The following is a 22,818-nucleotide window of genomic DNA, read 5'->3' on the forward strand; positions in this document are numbered from 1 at the left end:
TGGAGGAGCGCAGGTTTCCGAAGAGTGGAGTTCTAGCCCTTGGATGTCATGTGGGGTATGGCACAGCATCCAAAATGGTTTAGCAGATCTGTAGATATAGCAAGCTGTGGTGTCCGAAGTACGGGGTCGCAAGGTAAGGTTGGTACCTGGCGACGTAACCACAAACAAGCATAGTCCGGAGCCCATAGAAATACTGCCCCCCCCCCCCCCCCCCAACAAACTTGTGACGTCACTGTAGTCGGCTTGTCCGCCATACGTCGTGAATGCTCGGGTCCGTGTAGGGCCCACGGGAAATCAATATGTGATTGAAATGTCACCCTCCAAAAGTCTTAAGTTTGTCGTGTGCTATCGAGAGCTTGCGCAGTTAAGAATTATTGATCTGACCTTAAATAGCTACTCGCCGGAGACGGCTGCTGGCACCCGTCAAACCTGCAGTGTCACGTGCTCTGACGTACGCGCCGCGGCCTGTGTTTCTCGTGGGCCTCGGCATAGTCGCTGCCAGACGCGACGACGAATGAGGGACATCGGCGTAGACACGCCGGCAAGTGTTCTAAGCGCCACCGCCGCAGCGTGTTTGCTTGCTTACGTCGGAGCGGAGGGTCACTCACCCTACTCTGCAATCATCGCTGAAGACGACAGCATCGTTTCACTACAGGGCCAGCAATGCGAGGATTATATCACACAGAACTATATAGCCAAGTTTATAGTCAGTTGTACTTTAAAACCACATTTAATGTAAAATGGATACATAATCCATCTGTCATGAAACACTTAAACCATGAAGTGGACCAAGTGAAAGGAGAGAAACAGCCAGAATAACACCGAGAAAGTACAATATGTGGCGGAAAAATTTTCCACGCTTATTGTATGTTAACCTCGAGTTTTCTCCATTTTCATCTAATTGATTGGTTTCTTGATTTTGTAGACTATATGATGATGCCCCGAAAGGGTGAAACGCGTCATTGACATTAAATAATTTCGCAACTGAGGATGTTTTTGGTGTGCAAATATTACCTCGTACTGTATCAACCGGTTACCCACTGTTTACAGACAGTAACTCTCATGACATTCCTGTAGAGATGAATTGTTTAAAAATTACGTATTTAATCTTTTTCCATGATATAATAAAAGCACTCCGTCTTCAGGCCATAAGTGGCCCATCGGGACCATCCGAGCGCCGTGTCACCCTAAGCTGAGGATGCGGACAGGAGGGGCGTGTGGTCAGCACACCGCTCTCCCGGTCGTTACGATGGTTTTCTTTGACCGGAGCCGCTACTATTCGGTCGAGTAGCTCCTCAATTGGCATCCCGAGGTTGAGTGCACCCCGAAAAAGGGCAAAAGCACATGGCGGCTCGGATGGTCACCCATCCAAGTGCCGGCCACGCGCGACAGCGCTTAACTTTGGTGGTCTGACGTGAACCGGTGTATCCACTGCGGCAACGTCGTTACCCAAGTTATAATAAAGTGAACTAATGTTCTGTATATGTTACAGCATCAACACGGCCTCCTCCAGAAGTAAATCTAAGAAACCGTTCCTGTACCGAGAAGTGTTACTTCGTCCGGCACAACACACATTAAGTGATTGTCGTAGTCCTGAGGGACCGGCGGAATTACGATCCACATACCGTACTCTGGCGTCAGATCTGACACAGATCGCCGTTCAACAGCTTTAGAGAAAGGGCAGTCTCCGTCCTCCAGGTTCTGTAACGAGGAGTGGACGCCCAACGCTTTGTCGCCTACGCATGATTTCACGATCCGTCGACCATTTTGTACCGACGCTCAGGACAGTAGCACGCGAACAACCGATCAGCTTCGCCATTTCTGTGACGCTCGTTCCCAGGGGTCGGGCCATAACGATGTGTCTTTCAAGACCAGAAAGAAAGTCAACATCTGTCGTAATGTCGTCTGTCTTTTTTACGACATTGCAGATCTAGATTCCAACTGATAGTGCAGCTACAGGTAGAAAATTATTGAACTATATGAAATAAAATTGCCATAACTTATGAACGGTTTGCGCCAGGACGCTGAAACTACACGGTTGGCCGCGGGGCATAATGGGAGTATGCGCATGCATGGTTTGGTTTAGCGACGAAGCCCACTTTCATTTGGATGGGTTCGTCAATAAGCATAATTGGCGCACTTGGGGGACTGATAATCCGCATTTCACGATCTAAAAGCCCCTTCCTCATCAACTGGTGACTTTGTGGCGAGCGATGTCCAGTCACGGAAAAATCGGTGCGATACTCCTTGATGGATCGGTGACTATTGAACCATACGTGAAGGTTTTGGAAGATGATTTCATCCCCATTATCCAAAGTGACCCTGATTTCGACAGGATATGGTTCATGCAAGACGGAGCTCGACCCATCGATGCCGGAGAGTGTTTGATGTCCTGGAGAAGCACTTTGGGGACCACATTCTGGCTCTGGGGTACCCAGAAGCCACTGCCAAGGGCCTCGATTGTTCGCCATATTTCCAGATCTGAACACATGCGACTCCTTTTTGTGAGGCTATATTAAAGTCAAGGTGTACAGCAATAACTCCAAAACTATTGCTGGGCTGAAAACCGCATTCAGCAGGTCATCGACAGCATCAATGTTCTGACACTTCAGCGGGTCATGCAGAATTCGGTATCCGTCTGCGCCACATCGTCACCAATGATGGCAGGCATGTCGAACATGTCATAAACTACAGCCGAATATCTGTAGTGACGTTTAGATGTTGAATAGTGTGTGCACGCCGTAGTTTGTAGCTAATTTACGTTTTTTTTCATATAGTTCGCCAATAGTGATGGTGGTGGTGGTAGAAACATCTTAGATGAGGCTGTTTCTTTTCAAAATATTGCGTTAAATATTTATATCAGACCAAGGGGTGGAAACGGACTCGTAATTCCAGAGTCTGTAGCTAGTGAACGTATTCACTTCGAAGACAATAAATCTGTTTTCGTATTATTAACTTCGTTTAATAGCGTATGTGTAATATCGTTTATTATTCGGCCAAGTCCACAGGAATTCGCTGCATAACGACGCGAAACTCGCTTCCCAATTCATTGTGCTTTTTTCGTGGGAGCCAGCAACTGAATATAATTACGACATTTAACAGTCGTTTCCCTTTTACTGCCCAATATCTGTCATCGAAATGCTTTTACCGCAGTTAGGCCGCGCCCCCCAAAAACTCGATTCGTGTAACTGCAACGACATTACGCGGCTTGCAGATCGAATTATGCTCATGAATATTTCTTAACGCAACCCGCGCGGTCAGGGAAAACCGCAAATACAGCGACCGACTAATGTGTTCCGAGAATGTAATTTAAATTGGTTGCCAGCGAACCGACGTTTCGGGTAATATTCACGGTTTTCTGCGATAAAATGACCGATTATGTGAATTCAACTGCAGTACAGTGCTGCGTGGTGTACCGAAAAAGAAAGAGTGGGCTTAACGTCCCGTCGACATCGAGGTCATTAGAGACGGAACACAAGCTCGGATTGTGGTCAAAGATGGGAAAGGAAATCGGCCGTGCCCTTTCAAAGGAACCAGCATTTTCCTAGAGCGCTTTAGGGAAATCACGGAAGACCTAAATCTGGATGGCTGGACACTGTTATTTTAATTGTCAAGATCGCATTCAATAGTATTTGTTCCTGATGACCGGCTTGACCAATTAGTAGTGTCATCTTCTGATCTTCAAAAAACTTGTTATACGTCCTGTACGATGATGACTGGCATGTTGACATTATAGAGAATACTATGTGCCAAATTCCAGACAGGTTTCTCAATATGGTGTTGTGATACAGTCGTAACGTAGCAGGATGTACAACAACAAGCCTTTTGAAGATCAGAAGATGACACTACTAATTGTTGAAACCCGTTATCAGGAATAAACAGTACTGAATGCAGTCGTGACTATTAGAAGATTCGGCAAAGCAAAAGAAGATCACTTTTTCCAATCTCTAATTACGAGAAATTTCATTCCGATATTCTGTTACAAAAAATGGTTCAAATGGCTCTGAGCACTATGGGACTTAACATCTGAGGTCATCAGTCTCCTAAAACTTAGAACTGCTTAAACCTAACTAACGTAAGGACATCACACACATCCATGCCCGAGGCAGGATTCGAACCTGCGACCGTAGCAGTCGCGCGGTTCCGGACTGCAGCGCCTAGAACCGCGTGGCCACCGCGGTCGGCATTCTGTTACAGCACACTGGGTATAAACTGCGAATATGCTACGGTCACAGGTTCGAATCCTGCCTCGGGCATGGATGTGTGTGATGTGCTTAGGTTAGTTAGGTTTAAGTAGTTCTAAGTTCTAGGGGACTGATGACCTTAGAAGTTAAGTCCCATAGTGCTCAGAGCCATTTGAACCATTTTGAACCATAAACTGCGAATAAATTTCGTCGAAGAATGTCACAAGCTATCAAGCCGCTGTTCTCGCCGCCTTAGCGAATACAGGTGAGAAGCCGATGTAATTAAATTTCATTAATGGAAAGAAAATCGATCTGAATTAATATACTTAATTTGTAACTTAGTGCATCTGTTCATTGCACGAATGTCGAGACCAAAGGCGACGCAAAACACCGATGGTAGAATCATCGCTGAAGCAGCCAGATACGCTGTCAGCTGCGAAACTCTGGTTTCCCTTGGCCATTAATCAGTGATATTCTAATTAAAAGAAAAAAGAAAATCTAATTATACTTGTAACGACGTAAACACTCAGTCTGCTATTGTGGTTATACAGTGCGATGACAGAGGTCATGGGACACTTCCTAAATATTGTGTCCGACCTCCTTTCGTCCGCCTTAGTGCAGCAGTTCGACGTTCATTGGACTCAAGGCCTGGCCAGACAGAATGCGGCCTGGCCGTCCGGCCTGTGGCCTTGAACCGCAGCCGGCAGGCCGCACTGTTGAATCGCTCGTTACTGTATGGCGGCGGTCTCACAGAGTGTGCGGCTTTGACGCACCGGCATGCGGCCTGCCGCACAGGGCGCCGCCGGGTTTTCACAGATTACAGATCCGCCGCAAGTCGGAGCGGCTGCTTGCCTCCGTTGGAGCACTCAACTGCTCTGTGGTCACACTGGAAGCAGCGGCGTGAGGCGGTTTTTGTCTTGCAGCTCGTAATGCATGCATCATTGAATAGAAAGACTTATAAAGGAGATGAGACAATGCAACTTTTTGTATGATACATGCGATCCTGATTTGGAGGTAGAATACTTTTGCCCTCGATATACTCTTGATAGAAAGCTGAATTCTCAGAAATAGTGTTGTCACTGTGATGTCCATAATTTCCAATATCAACTACTGTAAACTCGTAGTATGGATCAATGATCTCCAGGAGGAGCAGCGAAAAGAATTGTTTGTTACAGAAGAACTGGGATCCACTATCCTTCGGGCATTTTAACCATCTTTTCCGTCTATGCTTCCAAGGCAGTTCGGAAACCCGCAAAGTTCTAGAAATCCTTCTTCAGAATTCTTCCACATCTCTGTTGTAGCAGTAGTTAAATACTTGGGTTGTAGAACAGTCCATGTTGCCTGGCACACTTGTTTCACAATTTCTTAGACTGTTTAACGTCCTAACCGAAAAGAAAAAGCTATGGTCTGGTGACTGTCGCCTGTAGTCAAGTATCTGGAAAAGATTAAAATGAATTATGCCGATAGAACGAATAGGTAAGTTAACGACCAAAGATATGTTTGTTTAAATTCAATGACAATGTTATGAATACAATGAAACTAAACAATCTATTAAGTAGGAAGTTCTCTCTAGCGGGACATACGGAACTAGATGTTACTATCGTTTGGTGTATTCGTAAACGCTGCAGATAAGTTTATCACTCCACTCGTAACTACGTTGTGGGATAGCACTTTCTTCCGTCGAACCTTTCATATGATACAGCAAAACTGAAATGGAATAAATTATATGACTTCTGCTTGAAGCACAAGAGGCCACAAATGGTAAAACTTACCTCAAACAAATGGCTAGTCTGTGCCTTGACAATATCAATTGGCTTTCTCCAGTTCGTTGTGCACTTCTCGGTGCTACCTTTTTATCAGGCGATGCAGTTCCTCGAAACATTATCGCGACATACGAAAATATTTGAAGAACCTATCTTCGTCAGACTCTAGATCAATACACAGACGATGGTATTCTCCTAAGCTTTCTCTCTTGCTATTAATGTCGTTCACCGAACATCTCTTCTTGGTGCCATTTCGTATCGCTAGTGCGAGCTACTCATTTCCTCGCACAAGGATAACGTGTCCCGCGTGAAGCTTCCAAATCGTCTAACACCAAGACAATCGCGCTACGCATTCGAGCGTAATAATGGGGTTCGGCCCCTTCCACAGTGGAACACAGCTGACGCATCAAGAGTCGCTGCGGCCGGCCGTTGCCTGTATGGCGTCCCAGGCCGCTGACTGGCCCGGCCTCCCGCTGCGCCGTCCGTCTCAGCGGCAGGCCGGATTCTGTCTGGACAGGCCTTCAACAAGTCGTTGGAAGTCCCCTGCAAAAATATTGAGCCGTGCTGTCTCTACAGCGGTCCATAATTACGAAAGTGTTGCCAGTGCAGGATTTTGTGCACGAACTTACCTCTCCATCATGTCCCACAGATCTTCGAAGGTATTCACGTCGGGCCACTGGGTGGTCAAATCATCCGTTCGAACTGTGCAGAATGTTCTTCAAGCCAATCGCGAACAATTGCGATCCAGTGACATGGTGCACTGCTATTCATAAATACCATCGTTGTTTCCAAACATGAACCCCGTGATCGGCTGCAAATGGTCGCCAAGTAGGCGAATACAACTATTACCAGTCAATGATCAGTTCAGTTGGACCACAGAGAACCCAGTCCATTCCATGCAGACTCAGCTACATCATTATGGAGCCGCCACCAGCTTGCACAGTGCCCTGTTGACAATTTGGGTGCACGGCTTCGTGAGGTAGGCGCCACACTCAAACCTTAACATCAGCTCTCACCACTGAAGTCGGTACTCATACGACCACACCACGGTTTTCCAGTCGTCTCGAGTCCAACCGATATGGTCACGGGCCCAGGAGGGGCGGCGCGGGCGATCTCGTGCTGTTAGCAAAGGTACTCGCGTCGGTAGTCTCTTGCCACAGCCCGTTAACGGCCAAATTTCGGCTCACTTCCCTAACGGATACGTTCAGCGTACGTCCTACAGTGATTTCTGCGATTATAACGCGCAGCAATGCTTGTCTGTTAGCACTAACACTACTGTTCTCCGTCTCGTCTACCACTCCATTGTGCGTGGTGAGAGGTAATGCCTGAACTTTGGTATTTCGGTATACTCTTGACACTGTGGCTCTCAGCATATTGAATTCCCTAACGATTTCCGAAATAGAATGTCCCATGTGTCTAGCTCAACCTACCATTCCGCGTTCAAAGTCTGTTAACTTAGTCGTGCGGCCATAATCACGTCCGAAATGTTTTCACTTGAATGACCTGAATACAAATGACATCTCCGCCAATACACTGCCTTTCTATACCTTGTGCAAGAGACACTACCGCCATCTGTATATGTGCGTGTCGCTACGCCATGACTTTTGTCACCTCAGTGTATATAAGAAGATAATAAAAGTGTACAGAAATTGAAGTTAATTTCAAGTCGTATTTACTTCTCAAGGAGAACATCAAAGGACAGTTCATATGCAGTTCATTTGCTGTTGCCAGAGGAAGAAATTTTCTAGTCATAAAAATAGTTTGAAATCACGATTTCAGTTTGCAATAATCGAATTATTGGTATGTATTGGCTGGCCATTGTCGGAACAGGAAATTTTCAAGGGAACGAATGATTAATTTTTTCTTTCCAATCAAGTCTCCTTCTGACAGAGCGGTTCTACAGATTTTTAAAAGAAATATTCCACAACTCAAATGGCTCTGAGCACTATGGGACTTAACTTCTGAGGTCATCAGTCATTCCACAACTGTCCTTCAAAACTTCGATGGGGCCTACGCGCTTTTATACGAAATCTGAGTACGGTCAAACTAATTTAAAGTCAAACAACGTACACACAGTTTTTCCGGCCAGTGCGTATCGTCGAACAGAGATTATTTCGTCATTATCATCTTATCTGCTAGTTTTCTCTCCTCTTCTATTTTTAGAATGACTTCATTTTTCCTCGTGCTGTCATTCCATTGCATTCTCGCATTTCTCTTCGCAACCACATAGCAAAACCACCCACCCTTCAGGCTTTACGCTTGAAAAATACCCTTCTTTCATCCTCACAGCTTCCACTTTATGTCACAAAACTTACTAAATACAACTGTCATCACCTCGCAGGTTGGTTTCACCACCACAGTGTTTTACCATTCATACAGATTGTATGTCGTTGCTTTCCTCCGACCTTAGTACTGTCTTCTCCAGCCAGTTATAGCGGTCTCCGAACTATGATGCAACGCCGCATTTTTCACATTACAGCATCACCAGAGATGATAGAAGTATTAAGTGACATAAAAATCCGAGAACTAACTAGGCACTGAAGATGAGACCTTTGAATCACTAGTCTAGCACATTTCCACTTGACCACCCGTGTAATTCCAACATCGCCACAAAGATTTCAAATGTTTCAAAGGGTTTTATCTCCTACGAGATTATGATGGAACCTTTACGTTTGCTGAGTCTCATCACTTCCGTTTTTTCCTGTATAGTACTAGCGCCCCGACTCCTTTTTTGTACGAGTGGTACCAGCTATTTAAGGAAGACTTGTCTGGCGTAGCGCTAATAAATTCTATACACAAAACGTCCTCGTGAATCAATGATTAGTGCGAAACGTATCAAAATTGCTACAGTAGTGTCTCAGGTTAGCCTTCACATACTGAAAAACGCGTAGGGGGACATCAATTTATAATAAGACATCCAGTATGTCGCGAAATGGAAACCACAGTGAAAAATCAAAAATATTTTATTTGCAACAATCAGCCACACCCTTCCGGCAATTGCTCTACCCTGTCGCCGCTCTGACTTGGACGTCTGTCGTAACGTGGTACTAACATTCAAATACCTTAGTCATAGAAGGCAGCCGCCTGTGTTTTCCGCCAATTCTGTACGCTGGTCTGCAGCTCGTCGCCTGTGGCAAAATACTGTCCTTATAACCAGCTTACCGTGTGAACAAAGAGACGAAAATCAGACGCCAGATCTGGGCTGTATAGTGGGTGATTAAACACTTCCCATCTAAAAATGCTGCAGGGGCGTCTTTGATGCAGCTGCGGTGTGCGGATGAGCTCTGTCATGGAGGACGACAATGTCTTACGACAGCATTCATCTTCGCTTACATGGAACGTATTCGCAGTTGTGAATATGGACAGCCATCACCTGTATAATGGAATGACAACACTGAAAATTTGTGCCAGACCGGGAGACGTACCAGCATTTCGTGAGCGAACGCCTTACCATAGGCTATCCGAACAAGTTTCAAGGCCAGACTCATACCCACATATGTCGTCAACCTCGTGCCTACAATCTGCACTCGTACATCCATTATTTATATTCCCGAACGAGGGAGATATTTTAATTGAAAGCAGCTTGCCAAGTGTCGGCTGATAAATACGAAAATTTGTGCCGGATCGGGGCTCGAAACAGAAATTTGGGTCTGGCCGTGAAGCGTGCTCGGATAGCCTACTCACAAGGCGACCTCTCGTGATAAGCGGGAAATCTGGGTTCGAGTCCCGGTCCGGCACACATTTTCACTGCCGTCATTCCATTATACATCTGACGGTCGTCCATGTTAGCAACTGCGAATAAACTTCATGAACTTCGTAACTGCCTCAGTCGCCGGAGGGCTTGTCCCTTCGGACATGCATGCATGTATGTCCGAAGGAATATTACGTCGTACTTCCCAACAACACAGCCAGTGCTATACCGTATCCATCTTCGCTTGTTCTGAAGTGCCCTTCGTAGATGATTTTGTCGAATCGCCTGATCCACTCGTTGAACAGAATCATCGGTTGACACTCGCTTGCCGCGCGGGATTAGCCGAGCGGTCTCAGGCGCTACAGTCGTGGACTGTGCGGCTGGTCCCGGCGGAGGTTCGAGTCCTCCCTCTGGCATGTGTGTGTGTGTGTGTGTGTGTGTGTGTGTGTGTGTGTGTGTGTGTGTATGTGTGTGTGTTTGTCTTTAGGGTAATTTAGGTTAAGTAGTGTGTACGCTTAGGGACTGATGACCTTAGCAGTTAAGTCTCATAAGATTTCACACACATTTGAACATTTTTGAACACTCGCTACCTTCCCTGACCGCCTGCGTCATGAACGTCCGTACGTTCCGCATCGACGTTCCTGCACTACCGCCACAATTTGCAGTCACTTGTGACTGCTGCATGGAAATCAGGCGGAGTCTCTCAGCACAGCGGGAAGATGTATTGTTCTAGGCATCTTTACGTGCTCGCTGTACGCTCGTAACTGAAAAGGGCGACGTGCCGCCATCAACGGTCGTAGCAGGGACACTGCGCAACTCATCAGCGAAAAGCTTTACTGGAGTTCCACTGTGGTTTTAATTTCGCGACCGATTGGACTTTGAGAAAGAAACCAGTCCACGTACGTGTAGATACAATGATCCTTTGTATCCTCTTTTTGTCTATTGAAAGTCTGAGGATGACCACTGGCTGGTCGAAAGACCTTTCGGGCATTGCGTAATGCTCATGCTATTGTGTCGCAAAAAATGTAAAAACTAAAAGAACACAGACAATCGATTAATCTCGAAAGAGAATGTGTTATTCGGGTTCCGTAAATCAATCGGCAAAAACCCTTAAAGGATCACTTTGTTCTGCGTCCGCCCGTCCGTCCGCTGTAATAAACCCTTTTCTCTGAGAAACGGGAACACGCACCGAGTTAAAATTTATGCCACCCGCTAGGGAGTACTGTCCCTTGGGGGAGCGAAAGGTTAAAGCTTGTAAATTAATACAATCAAAAGATACGGTCATTTACGTCACATGTTTTGACAGTTGCAAACGAAATTTGGCAATCAGCAATGTTTCACAGTGCAAATAAAGAAAACAGAATTGTCAATTTGTAATGATCTCACACGAAATAAAGTTTTTATTTTTTTTTATTTTTTGGGTAATTTAGTGTCCGGCTGTTTCTTCGTCCGTCTGCTATTACGCATTTTCTTCAGGAACGAGTAGACGTACCAAAAATGTTCAAATGGCTCTGAGCACTATGGGACTTAACATCTGAGGTCATCAGTCCCTAGAACTTAGAACTACTTAAATCTAACTAACCTAAGGGCATGACACATATCCATGCCCGAGGCAGGATTCGAGCCTGCGACCGTAGCGGTCGCGCGGTTCCAGACTGAAGCACCTACAACTGCTCGGCCAATGCGGCCGGCACCGCCATCGGGAAAGATGTCAAACATGAAGGGATACAGGTGTTTCGCAGTTGTCAGCGTGTCTTCGATTACCGCCATAGGTCCCATGCAAAGCGCAGTAGCATTTTCAACGATGTACGATGAACCGCGCGCTCCAGCATTGTGTGTTTCGGCAGAGATGCGATAGATCACCGTCTACCCTACTTTACAGAGCAGACAAGTCTCCAAACCCCATGTTCTGTGATGGGTCGTTGACGTCCAACCATGTAGCGCGTAGAGGTAGTTTCACTGCTCTACGTGTCTCTGTAGACACTCACGACAGTAGCACGTGAACATTCGAGCAGCTTCGCCGATCTCGAGATACTCGTTCACAGGCTCTACGTAATAATAATCTGCCCTTTGTAAAAGTCACTTATCTCAATTGATTTCCCCATACCAGCCCATGTCATCCCTAGAATGCCCCCCTTCCGTGCCTGCTGCGCTTACATACTCTTGTTACCGCGTCACGTGTCCGCAACGCCATCAGACGGCGTCCTACGTCGTGGTGGGCAGTGGTCATAATGTTTCGGCCTATCAGTATAATTGCTCCCATTCCCTACTGGATCCTGCGTTCCACATTTGCTTCACAGCTTCTTGAGGAAGAGACAATCGATCCTAAGTATTTAAACTGCTTTACAGCTTTAATATTTCCTTGCGGCAGGACCATATCCGTTCCATCCCACTACTAGCTATTCTCTTTTGCTTCTATTTATCCTAAGGGCGCCTCGTTAAAATGCTACAGTTAATGTCTTTATCATATGTTTGACAGCGTCTCTACTTCGAGCTGTCAGTGCTTGATCATCGGCAAATACTGATGAGTAGATAGTAAAATGCTGGAAAGGAAAGCCCATTCCTTCGCATGACTGATTCCACCGTTCCAATATATCCTGCATATACAGAGTGATCAAAAAGTCAGTATAAATTTGAAAAGTGAATAAATCACGGATTAATGTAGATAGAGAGGTACAAATTGACACACATGCTTGGAATGACATGGGGTTTTACTACAACAACAACAAAAAAATACAAACGTTCAAAAAATGTCCGACAGATGGCGCTTCATCTGATCAGAATAGGAATAATTAGCACAACAAAGTAAGACAAAGGAAAGATGATGTTCTTTACAGGAAATGCTCAATATTTCCACCATCATTCCTCAACAATAGCTGTAGTCGAGGAATAATGTTGTGAACAGCACTGTAAAGCATGTCCGGAGTTATGGTGAGGCATTGGCGTTGGATGTTGTCTTTCAGCATCCTTAGATATGTCGGTCGATCACGGTACACTTGCGACTTCAGGTAACCCCAAAGACAATAATCGCATGGACTGAAGTCTGGGGACCTGGAAGGCCAAGCATGACGAAAGTGGCGGCTGAGCACACGATCATCACTAAACGACGTGCGCAAGAGATCTTTCACGCGTCTAGCAATATGGGGTGGTTCTAATAAAACCCCATGTCATTCCAAGCATGTGTGTCAATTTTTGGCTCCCTATCTACATTATTCCGTGGTTTATTAAGTTTTCAAATTTATACTGACTTTTTGATCACCCGGTATATTCTAAACAGGACTGGCGCCATACTGCAGCCCTGTCTTGTCCATTCGAAGTTTGAAATGTCTCACCCAACTTTCTCGCAACATTAACTGCTGCTTACGATTGGTAGTTTATTCATCGAATTAGGGATATCTGTTATCCTCCTACACCTCTATACTCCATCGCTGCTCATAAACCGTTGATGGGTACAAAATCTTTCTACATCGAGAAAAATTAGGTGTACTTGGTGACCCTTACAACACACCTTCTTACTTATTTGTCTAAGGCTAAAAATATGATCCACACAAGATCGTCCAACTGTAAAACCTTCTGTTCCTCTCGCATCTTTTTCTCAATCTCATTCTCCAACCTGTTTTTTCAGGACAACGCGAAGAAGTCTGCTGATAGAACCGGTAACACTAATTCCCCTATAATCATTTGGGTGCTTCTTTCATAGATAGCAGGTATGTATCTCTATGTATATATCTCTCTAGGTATTTCCTGTCCCTCCACAATCTGATTGAACAATTTACAGATGCCTCGCGAGTTGAGGAGGCCCATGTTTTTACAATTTCATCGCATCTCTTCCCTGTCCACTTCCCATTTCTTGCGTTTTTCAGCATCTCTTTTACTTCTTCGCCGGCAGCTGTGGCCGAGCGGTTCTAACGTTTCAGTCTGGAACCGCGCGACCGCTACGGTCGCAGGTTCGAATCCTGCCTCGGGCATGGATGTGTGTGATGTCCTTAGGTTAGTTAGGTTTAAGTAGTTCTAAGTTCTACGGGACTGATGACCTCAGATTTTTAAGTCCCATAGTGTTCAGAGCCATTTGAAACATTTTTTGAACCGATGGCGGTATCATCTTTCAGCAGTGTGATTGTCCGTGTCTCGGAGCCAGAAGCGTCCTATAGTGTTTTGAGGCGCATTATAGTGAACACAAGTTGATGTCCCGGCGACCAAATTAGCCTGATGTAATTCCCATCGATCCTGTCTGGGTCGCTATCGGGCGCCATCACCGCGTACGCAAATCAGTGGTCCGTTATAATGCGAATTATGACCTATACGTAGACATCTAATGTTACACACCTTCATAAACATGCCAATAAACTGTCGAATCTCTGATGCGCAGAATCAATGATGCATTTGTTCCAAAGACGGACAAACAAGCTATTAAGCAGGTGGTAACTTTGTTTAGGCTCATCAGTGTAAACTGCCAAATGGAATTCTCTGGAGCCGGGCAATATCAAATGAACCAAAGAAGAGGATTCTGTCAACAGTAGTGGAAAGTACACTAACATACGGTGCAGAAGGATCGACCCTCGGGGGCAGGGGCGGTAGAGTAGCGGAGTACAGGCAGTAGCCATGGATGAAATAGGGAGGGTAGCCAGGATGTCCAGAAGGGAGCGGAGAAGAAAAGAGGAAATTAGGGAGATAATAGATGTGGAACAAACAGTTGTACAAAGAATTGAGTTTAGAGCTCTTCAATAGTACGGCCGTGTACGGCAAATGGACCAAGAACGATTACCGAAAGCAATCCTGGGGCGGTCGCCGCCAGGAAGGAAGAAGTGTGTACGGCCGAAATTAACGTGGAGAGCAGGAGTAATTGCAATGACGAGAAAGAGAGATCTGAAAGAGAGAGACTTCCGCGATCGTGAAAGCTGGCAAATGGGAATACAGGTCAATTGCTGAAGAGTAGGGAAGCCCTTCTACATCTACATCTACGACCATACTCCGCAAGCCACCCGACGGTGTGTGGTGGAGGGTAACTTGAGTACCTCTATCGGTTCTCCCTTTTATTCCAGTCTCGTATTGCTCGTGGAAAGAAGGATTGTCGGTATGCCGCTGTGTGGCATACTGATTTTATCCTCATGGTCTCTTCGCGAGATATATGTAGGAGGGAGCAATATACTGCTTCACTCCGCGGTGAAGGTATGTTCTCGAAACTTCAACAAAAGCCCGTACCGAGCTACTGAGCTTCTCTCCTGCTGAGTCTTCCATTGGAGTTTATCTCTCATCTCTGTAACGCTTTCGCGATTACTAAATGATCCTGTAACGAAGCGCGCTGATTTCCTCTGGATCTTCTCTATCAACCCTATCTGATACGGATCCCACACTGGTGAGCTGTATTCAAGCAGTGGGCGAACAAGTGTATTGTAACCCACTTACTTTGTTTTCGGATTGCATTTCCTTAGGATTCTTCCAGTGAATCTCAGTCTGGCATCTGCTTTACCGACGATCAACTTTATATGATCATTCCATTTTAAATCACTCCTAATCCGTGCTACCAGATAATTTATGGAATTAACTGCTTCCAGTTGCTGACCTGCTACATTGTAGCTAAATGATAAGGGATCTTTCTTTCTGTGTATTCGCAGCACATTACACTTGTGTACATTGAGATTCAGTTGCCATTCCCTGCACCATGCGTCAATTCGCCGCAGATCCTCCTGCATTTCAGTACAATTTTCCATTGTTACAACCTCTCGATAGACCACAGCATCATCTGCGAAAAGCCTCAGTGAACTTCCGATGTCATCCACAAGGTCATTTATGTATATTGTGAAAAGCAACGGTCCAACGACACTCCCCTGCGGCACACCTGAAATCACTCTTACTTCGGAAGACCTCTCTCCATTGAGAATGACATGCTGCATTCTGTTATCTAGGAACTCTTCAGTCCAATCACACAATTGGCCCGATAGTCCATATGCTCTTACTTTGTTGATCAAACGACTGTGGGGAACTGTATCGAACGCCTTGCGGAAGTCAAGAAACACGGCATCTACCTGGGAACCCGTGTCTATGGCCATCTGAGTCTCGTGAACGAATAGCGCGAGATGGGTTTCACACGACCGTCTTTTTCGAAACCCATGCTGATTCCTACAGAGTAGATTTCTAGTCTCCAGAAAAGTCATTACACTCGAACGTAATACGTGTTCCAAAATTCTACAACTGATCGACGTTAGAGATACAGGTCTACACTTCTGCACATCCGTTCGACGTCCCTTCTTGAAAACGAGGATGACCTGTGCCCTTTTCCAATCCTTTGGAACGCTACACTCTTCTAGAGACCTACGGTACACGGCTGCAAGAAGGGGGCAAGTTCTTTCGCGTACTCTGTGTAAAAGTACTCTTAAAAGTAAAAGTAAGCAAGCATCTAAAAACGTGCAGCCAACCACGGGAAGCAAAGAACGCCTCCCACATACACTGGAGAGGCAGGACCGGTGGCGATATAACCCACTGTTGCCAGGCGCGCCACGGAGCCGCTGGCTGTTAGCCGCCCAGTAATGGGTCCCCGGCGTTCCTCCCCCATCACCTCCCCATCACTTCCCCCCCCCCCCTCGTCCTGATTGGCCGCATTTCCGCCGTCCGCTGCCCGCTCGATTAGCGCGCCTATCCAGTTAATCACCCACCAGCCGCCGCCGCCGCCGCCGCCGCCGCTGCCTGCAGTTTTTACCTCCTCCCAGTCTTCTACGGTCGCGCCATCAACGGCGTCAAATGACAGCCGTATTGGCAATTACTTCGTGAGCCACGCCGAGTGATGAGTTACTGCATCGCATGCCTCCCGTCGCTGGCTGCCGCGTTCCACTGATACGTGCCATAAACAAGTGTACGCCTCCGGGGCAACTAGTCCATATGCAAAACATTTCGTCTCCATACTAAGATTCTTCTGAGTCTGTGACTGTACTGCCAGTGTGTAAAAGTTCCGACGTTTCGGCCACTATTGCAAGTGGCCCTCCACAGGCCGTTTTTCTTTTTTTTTTTTTTGTAAACGAGAAATTTTGGTTATTACCGTACTTTACGGACTATAAGAAGCTACGGGCTATAAGACGCATCTTAATTACAAGATTTTTAAAAAAAAGAACATTATTACAATTTTTATTGTCAGACTGTAAAGTCAAACTAAAAAAAATTCTTAGTTCATAAAACCGGACTGACTTTTAAAAGCCCGCCGGAGCGGCCGAGCGGTTTTAGGCGCTACAGTCTGGACCCGCAGGACCGCTACGGTCGCAGGTTCGAATCCTGCCTCGGACATGGATGTGTGTGATGTCCTTAGGTTAGTTAGGTTTAAGTAGTTCTAAGTTCTAGGAAACTGATGACCACAGCAGTTAAGTCGCATAGTGCTCAGAGCCATTAGAATTTTAAAAATCTTGAATATCGTCATCTGACCTTGTTATGTTATACTATGTTACCTGAGGACCTAGAAACGACGGAGAGGCTCCGTCCCCGCCGCAGTCGCAGTGGTCCACAACCCCACAACGACTACCGCAGTCCACTTCAACCCTCCGCCGCCCCGCACCGAACCCAGGGTTATTGTGCGGTTCGGCCCCCGGTGGACTCCCCCAGGGAACATCTCACACCAGACAAGTGTAACCCCTATGTTTGCGTGGTAGAGTAATTGCGGTGTACGAGTATGTGGAGAACTTGTTGCGCAGCAATCGCCGACATAGTGTAGCTGAGGCGGAATAAGGGGAACCAGCCTGCATTCGCCGAGGCAGATGGAAAACCGCCTAAAAACCATCCACAGGCTGGCCGGCTCACCGGACCTCGACACAAATCCGCCGGGCGGATTCGTGCCTGGGACTGGCGCTCCTTCCCGCTCGTAAAGCCGTGCGTTAGACCGCACAGCCAACCGGGCGGTCTCTCATCTGACATTACTTCTTCTTCTTCTTCTTCTTCTTCTTCTTCCTCTTCCTCATCATCGTTCTCCTCTTCACTGCCATCGACAGCGTTCCTTATAGCGCACTTCTTGAAAAATTTAAGAATAATGTCGTCTCTCACTCTGATTCACGACTATTTATCCACTGACACACTTGCTTAATTATACGTCGTCGTTTTCAAGCTCCCTTCACCGTGAATTCATGGTGGGCTTCATCCATCACCCATTGTTCCATTCTTATCTCATACAGACTTTACATGGTTTATTTATCGAGACATGAAGACGTTCCCATTGTGAAGTAAGTCTTCCCGGAATAACACCAAGATCTGTATAGCCCTGTCTCAATTTCCCTTTCACAGACTTTTTCAAATGACTACTAAACTCATCAAGCAACTTTCCTTCTTTCCCAAACTCTGTTAATCCATAATTTCATACCAGCCTCGTCCATCCAACGCTTGTCATGTATGTGAACAACATCTGGTGGTCTTTCAGACGGTTTTGGCATTGTTTTGCGCTTGAAAATGACCATTAGATTAAGTTTAGCACCGTCAGCACAACATGAAAGGACAACAGTATAGTCAATTTTTTTATGTCCACTTGTTTTTGAATTTACAGTTTTAGCATTTTTCATGGCAACAGTTCTGTTACTGGGCAGATCAAATGTCAGAGGAGTTTCGTCAATATCGCTTAGTTTCATCTGGTTTTCTTTCGATGTTGAATAATAAAGCGATGGAAAGACAATATTTTCTCTTGAGATGGAAAGACAATATTTTCTCTTCATACTCTTGCGGCATTTTCTGAGGTATTTTGGCTTTGATTCGGGTAAGTCCATGACGCCTCATAAACCTGTAGCACCAAACAACTTCCCCCTAAAGTCTGTAAAGTTCCATTGTGGCGTTAGCTTACGAGCGTGTATTTGAATCATTTTTGTATTAATTTCAATGCCATTTTGACGGTGTCCTTGAATCCATTTTACTCCTGATCTCCTAATTTTGGTCATTTTCCATTTAGTCCTCTATTTGCACATATAGCGTTCCTCATTTTTGTTCAGTTCTTATTTACTAGCCCGCCGATCGCGAATGGTTTTATTCTGTTGGTGGAAGGCCGAAAGGCCGGCCAGCTGCTCTGTTTCAGTATTCTTCTGGAGATGCTATTACTTTCAATTTATAGCCCGCATCATAAGTATATCTTTTTTTCCGTTACGAAACTAGCTACTAACAAAAATATTGTTCTGTTACCGACATCACAGATCACTTCCAATTCAAGTTTACTGGCACCGTAGATTGAAGTGACGCATCATGGGCTAGACAGTGTTATAAGTTTGTGATGCTCTGTCAGATTAAAACTGTTTACCGGAACGGGGCTTGAACCTTGGACGTTTGCCTTTCGCAGGTAACCGCTCTATCAACTGAGCTACGCAGACATTGTAAGGTGTAAGGCAAATCCAACACCTTCCATGAAAGCCCTGACATTAAATTAACCAAAGTAATACGATCAACGAGTGAGCAAATGGAATACCACAGACTAACACAAGAACGCCTAAATGCATGTCATACCTTCCCACTGTGAAACAGACGCAGTTCCGAGGGAAGAAACGAGAACTGAAGCCGAGAGCAGAACCGTGTTAAGCTAGAAGGCCCTACGATAAGGGACGGACACCCACGTCGCCAGCCAACCACCAGGACCCCCCCCCCCCCCAGCCCATGTTAAAAGATAGAGCCCTCCAGAAGAACAGTATAGATCTTACGATAACACTAAAAGGGCCACACCAGTTGCAAGTTTTAGCGTGAGACTTTTTCGCGTCTCTGTTACGTTGCAAACGTTAAAAACATTGCCCCACCACGAAAAGTATAACGTTTCTCATTGGATAGACAGAATTTTTGTAGGCAGAGCTTAAGGTTAACATTGAGACGCTGATTGGTCAGATGAAAACACAGCCAGATAGTTTTTTTTAAACCAACTTCGGTAAATTGTAGTAAGGAGAAGTTAGGAGGGAGTTGTTTCCGAGACGGTGAGGTGCGTGGAGCTGGCCCGCCCGCCGCCCCCTGACGAACACCGACAAGGTAATGAACGCACGCGATGCCGAATTTTTGAGTGCATAAGGCTTCACTCAGAACTGCAGAAGTCTCATCTGTTACATCCCCTTTTTAAGTAATACTAGTGTCGATCATCAATTGAAGCTCATGGTATTCACATTTGCTACGTAAGTTAAAATCTGAAACGCGATGATTTTTCTGTTATATAATTATTGAGAAGCCACATCAGCCACTGTAATTTATGACAAGTTAGGTAAGTAATTAAAGATAATTGAGGGTCACTGTAGACCATTTTAATAGTTTTCTCTTTTGTGAAACTTAATTTAAACCTAGATTATAGACGTGATATGGCATAGGTGATCCTTCGATTCATTGTAGAACTTGGAAACCCTCTCAGGGAATATTCGTTCACATTTTTGTTGAACGCAGTTGGTTTTTATAATCCTGTATTGAAATATTTCCTTTTATCAATAGTGCAATTTATAAACAATGTTTTGTGAGTAGAATAAAATTTCCAATGGTAAACTTAACTGCTTTTTCGACGTTATTTTACCAGCTAACTAAAAATAGGAAAGCCTTGAACCCCTTCCACTAAATTTAGTTAGTATTAAGATTCTTTTACAGGAAGTGCAGTGGAGCTGACGCTGAAATCATTAAGTATTTGGTTATATCATCGCTAGTCTCACTGAACTCTTCTGAACTCTACATGTCATGTGTGGTCTGGCGTCTCCTTACCAGCAACAGGTCCCAGGTTCAAACTAGTCAATTCCCTAAAAAACACGCTCAGAGCGTCGTTGCGCGAAAGTGGTAGGGAGACACGACTTACAACAGACAGACATCACGCAGAATGTTAGAACATGTCTCGAGACCTCGGCTCACAGCTTTCCTTCCACCAGAAGCTCGTCTACTATTTTCCTAACTTCATAAATGTTCTCCTGCATACATTGTGTGACTAGCACTCCTGGAAGACTGGATGTTGCGGGGACATGGCTTAGCCACAGCCTGGGGGATAGCTTCCAGAATGAGTTGGTGGAGGGAGAACTTCTGTGAAGTTTGAAAAGTAGGAGATTAGGAATTGGCGGAAGTACAGCCGTGAGGTGGGGGGGGGGGGGGGGGGGGGGGTTAGTGGGCAGCGCTTGGGTAGCTCAGTCGGTGGAATGGTTCAAATGGCCCTGAGCACTATGGGACTTAACTTCTGAGGTCATCAGTCCCCTAGAACTTAGAACTTAGAACGACCGTAGCGATCGCGTGGTTCCAGTCTGTAGCGCCTAGAACCGCTCGGCCACCCCAGCCGACTCATTCGGTAGAGCAGTTGCTCGGAGAAACCAAAAGTCTGAGATTCGAAACCCAGCGGACAGTCCGGTGCACAGTGAAAATTTATTCTGGAAACTTTTAACTTAATCATTTGCCTTTGCGTCATACATTGAAGCGCCAAATAAACTGACCGATTGCCTCAGCAGTTTGGTCCCACTGGAACTTACCACTTACCGCCAAGAAAACTGGTATAGGCAAGTGTAGTCAAATACAGAGAGATGTAAACAGGCAGAACACAGCGCTGCAGTCGGTAACGGCCATATAAGACACAACTGTCGGGCGCAGTTGTTCGATCGATTACTGCTGCTACAAAGGAAGGTTATCAAGATTGAAGTGAGTTTCAACGTGGTGTTACAGTCGGCGCACGAGCGATGCGACACAGCATCGCCGAGGCCGCGGTGAAATGGGGATTTTCCCGTACGGGGATTTTCGCGTACGACCGTTTCACGAGTGTACCGTGAATATCAAGAATACGGTAAAACATTAAATCTCCGACATCGCTGCGGCCGGAAAAAAATCCTGCAAGAACAGGTCCAACGACGATTGAAGACAATCGTTCAACGAGACAGAAGTGCAACCCTTCCCCAAATTGCTGCAAATTTCAATGCTGGGCGATCAACAAGTGTCAATGTGCGAACAGTTCAACGAAACATCATCAATATGGACTTTCGGAGCAGAAGGCCCACTCGTGTACCCTTGATGACTTCACGGCACAAATCCTTACGCCTCGCCTGCGGCCGTCAACACCGACTTTGGATGACTGAATACACGTTGCCTGGGCGGACGAGTCTCGATTCAGATTGTATCGATGTGTACGGATATACAGACAACGTCATGAATTCACGGACACTGCATGTCAGCAGGGGGCTGTTCAAGCTAGTAGAGGCTTCGTATTGATATGGGGCGTGAGCACTTGGAGTGATATGTAACCACTGATACGTCTAGATACGGCTCTCACAGGTGACACGTACGTAAGCATCCTGTCTGATATCGCAACGTGCCCTTCAGAAGAGACCTCCAAACCCCTCGCACGCTTACGGATTTATGGACAGCACTGCAGGATTCATGGTGTCAGCTCCCTCCAGCACAACTTCACAGATTAGTCGAGTCCATGCCACGTCGTGTTGCGGCAATTATGCGTGCTCGCGGGTGCCCTACACTATATTATGCAAGTGTACCACTTTCTTTGGCCCTGTAGTGTAGCTTCCGTGAATATGCGTTTCGGTTACTTTCTAACACCTGTATCTCCGCAGTCAATAAAAATTTTGTAGAAATATTACCTAGAACGTCCTAAAATACACTCCTGGAAATGGAAAAAAGAACACATTGACACCGGTGTGTCAGACCCACCATACTTGCTCCGGACACTGCGAGAGGGCTGTACAAGCAATGATCACACGCACGGCACAGCGGACACACCAGGAACCGCGGTGTTGGCCGTCGAATGGCGCTAGCTGCGCCGCATTTGTGCACCGCCGCCGTCAGTGTCAGCCAGTTTGCCGTGGCATACGGAGCTCCATCGCAGTCTTTAACACTGGTAGCATGCCGCGACAGCGTGGACGTGAACCGTATGTGCAGTTGACGGACTTTGAGCGAGGGCGTATAGTGGGCATGCGGGAGGCCGGGTGGACGTACCGCCGAATTGCTCAACACGTGGGGCGTGAGGTCTCCACAGTACATCGATGTTGTCGCCAGTGGTCGGCGGAAGGTGCACGTGCCCGTCGACCTGGGACCGGACCGCAGCGACGCACGGATGCACGCCAAGACCGTAGGATCCTACGCAGTGCCGTAGGGGACCGCACCGCCACTTCCCAGCAAATTAGGGACACTGTTGCTCCTGGGGTATCGGCGAGGACCATTCGCAACCGTCTCCATGAAGCTGGGCTACGGTCCCGCACACCGTTAGGCCGTCTTCCGCTCACGCCCCAAC

This window comes from Schistocerca serialis, chromosome 2 (genome assembly GCF_023864345.2).
Source record: "Schistocerca serialis cubense isolate TAMUIC-IGC-003099 chromosome 2, iqSchSeri2.2, whole genome shotgun sequence".
Classification (NCBI taxonomy): domain Eukaryota; kingdom Metazoa; phylum Arthropoda; class Insecta; order Orthoptera; family Acrididae; genus Schistocerca; species Schistocerca serialis.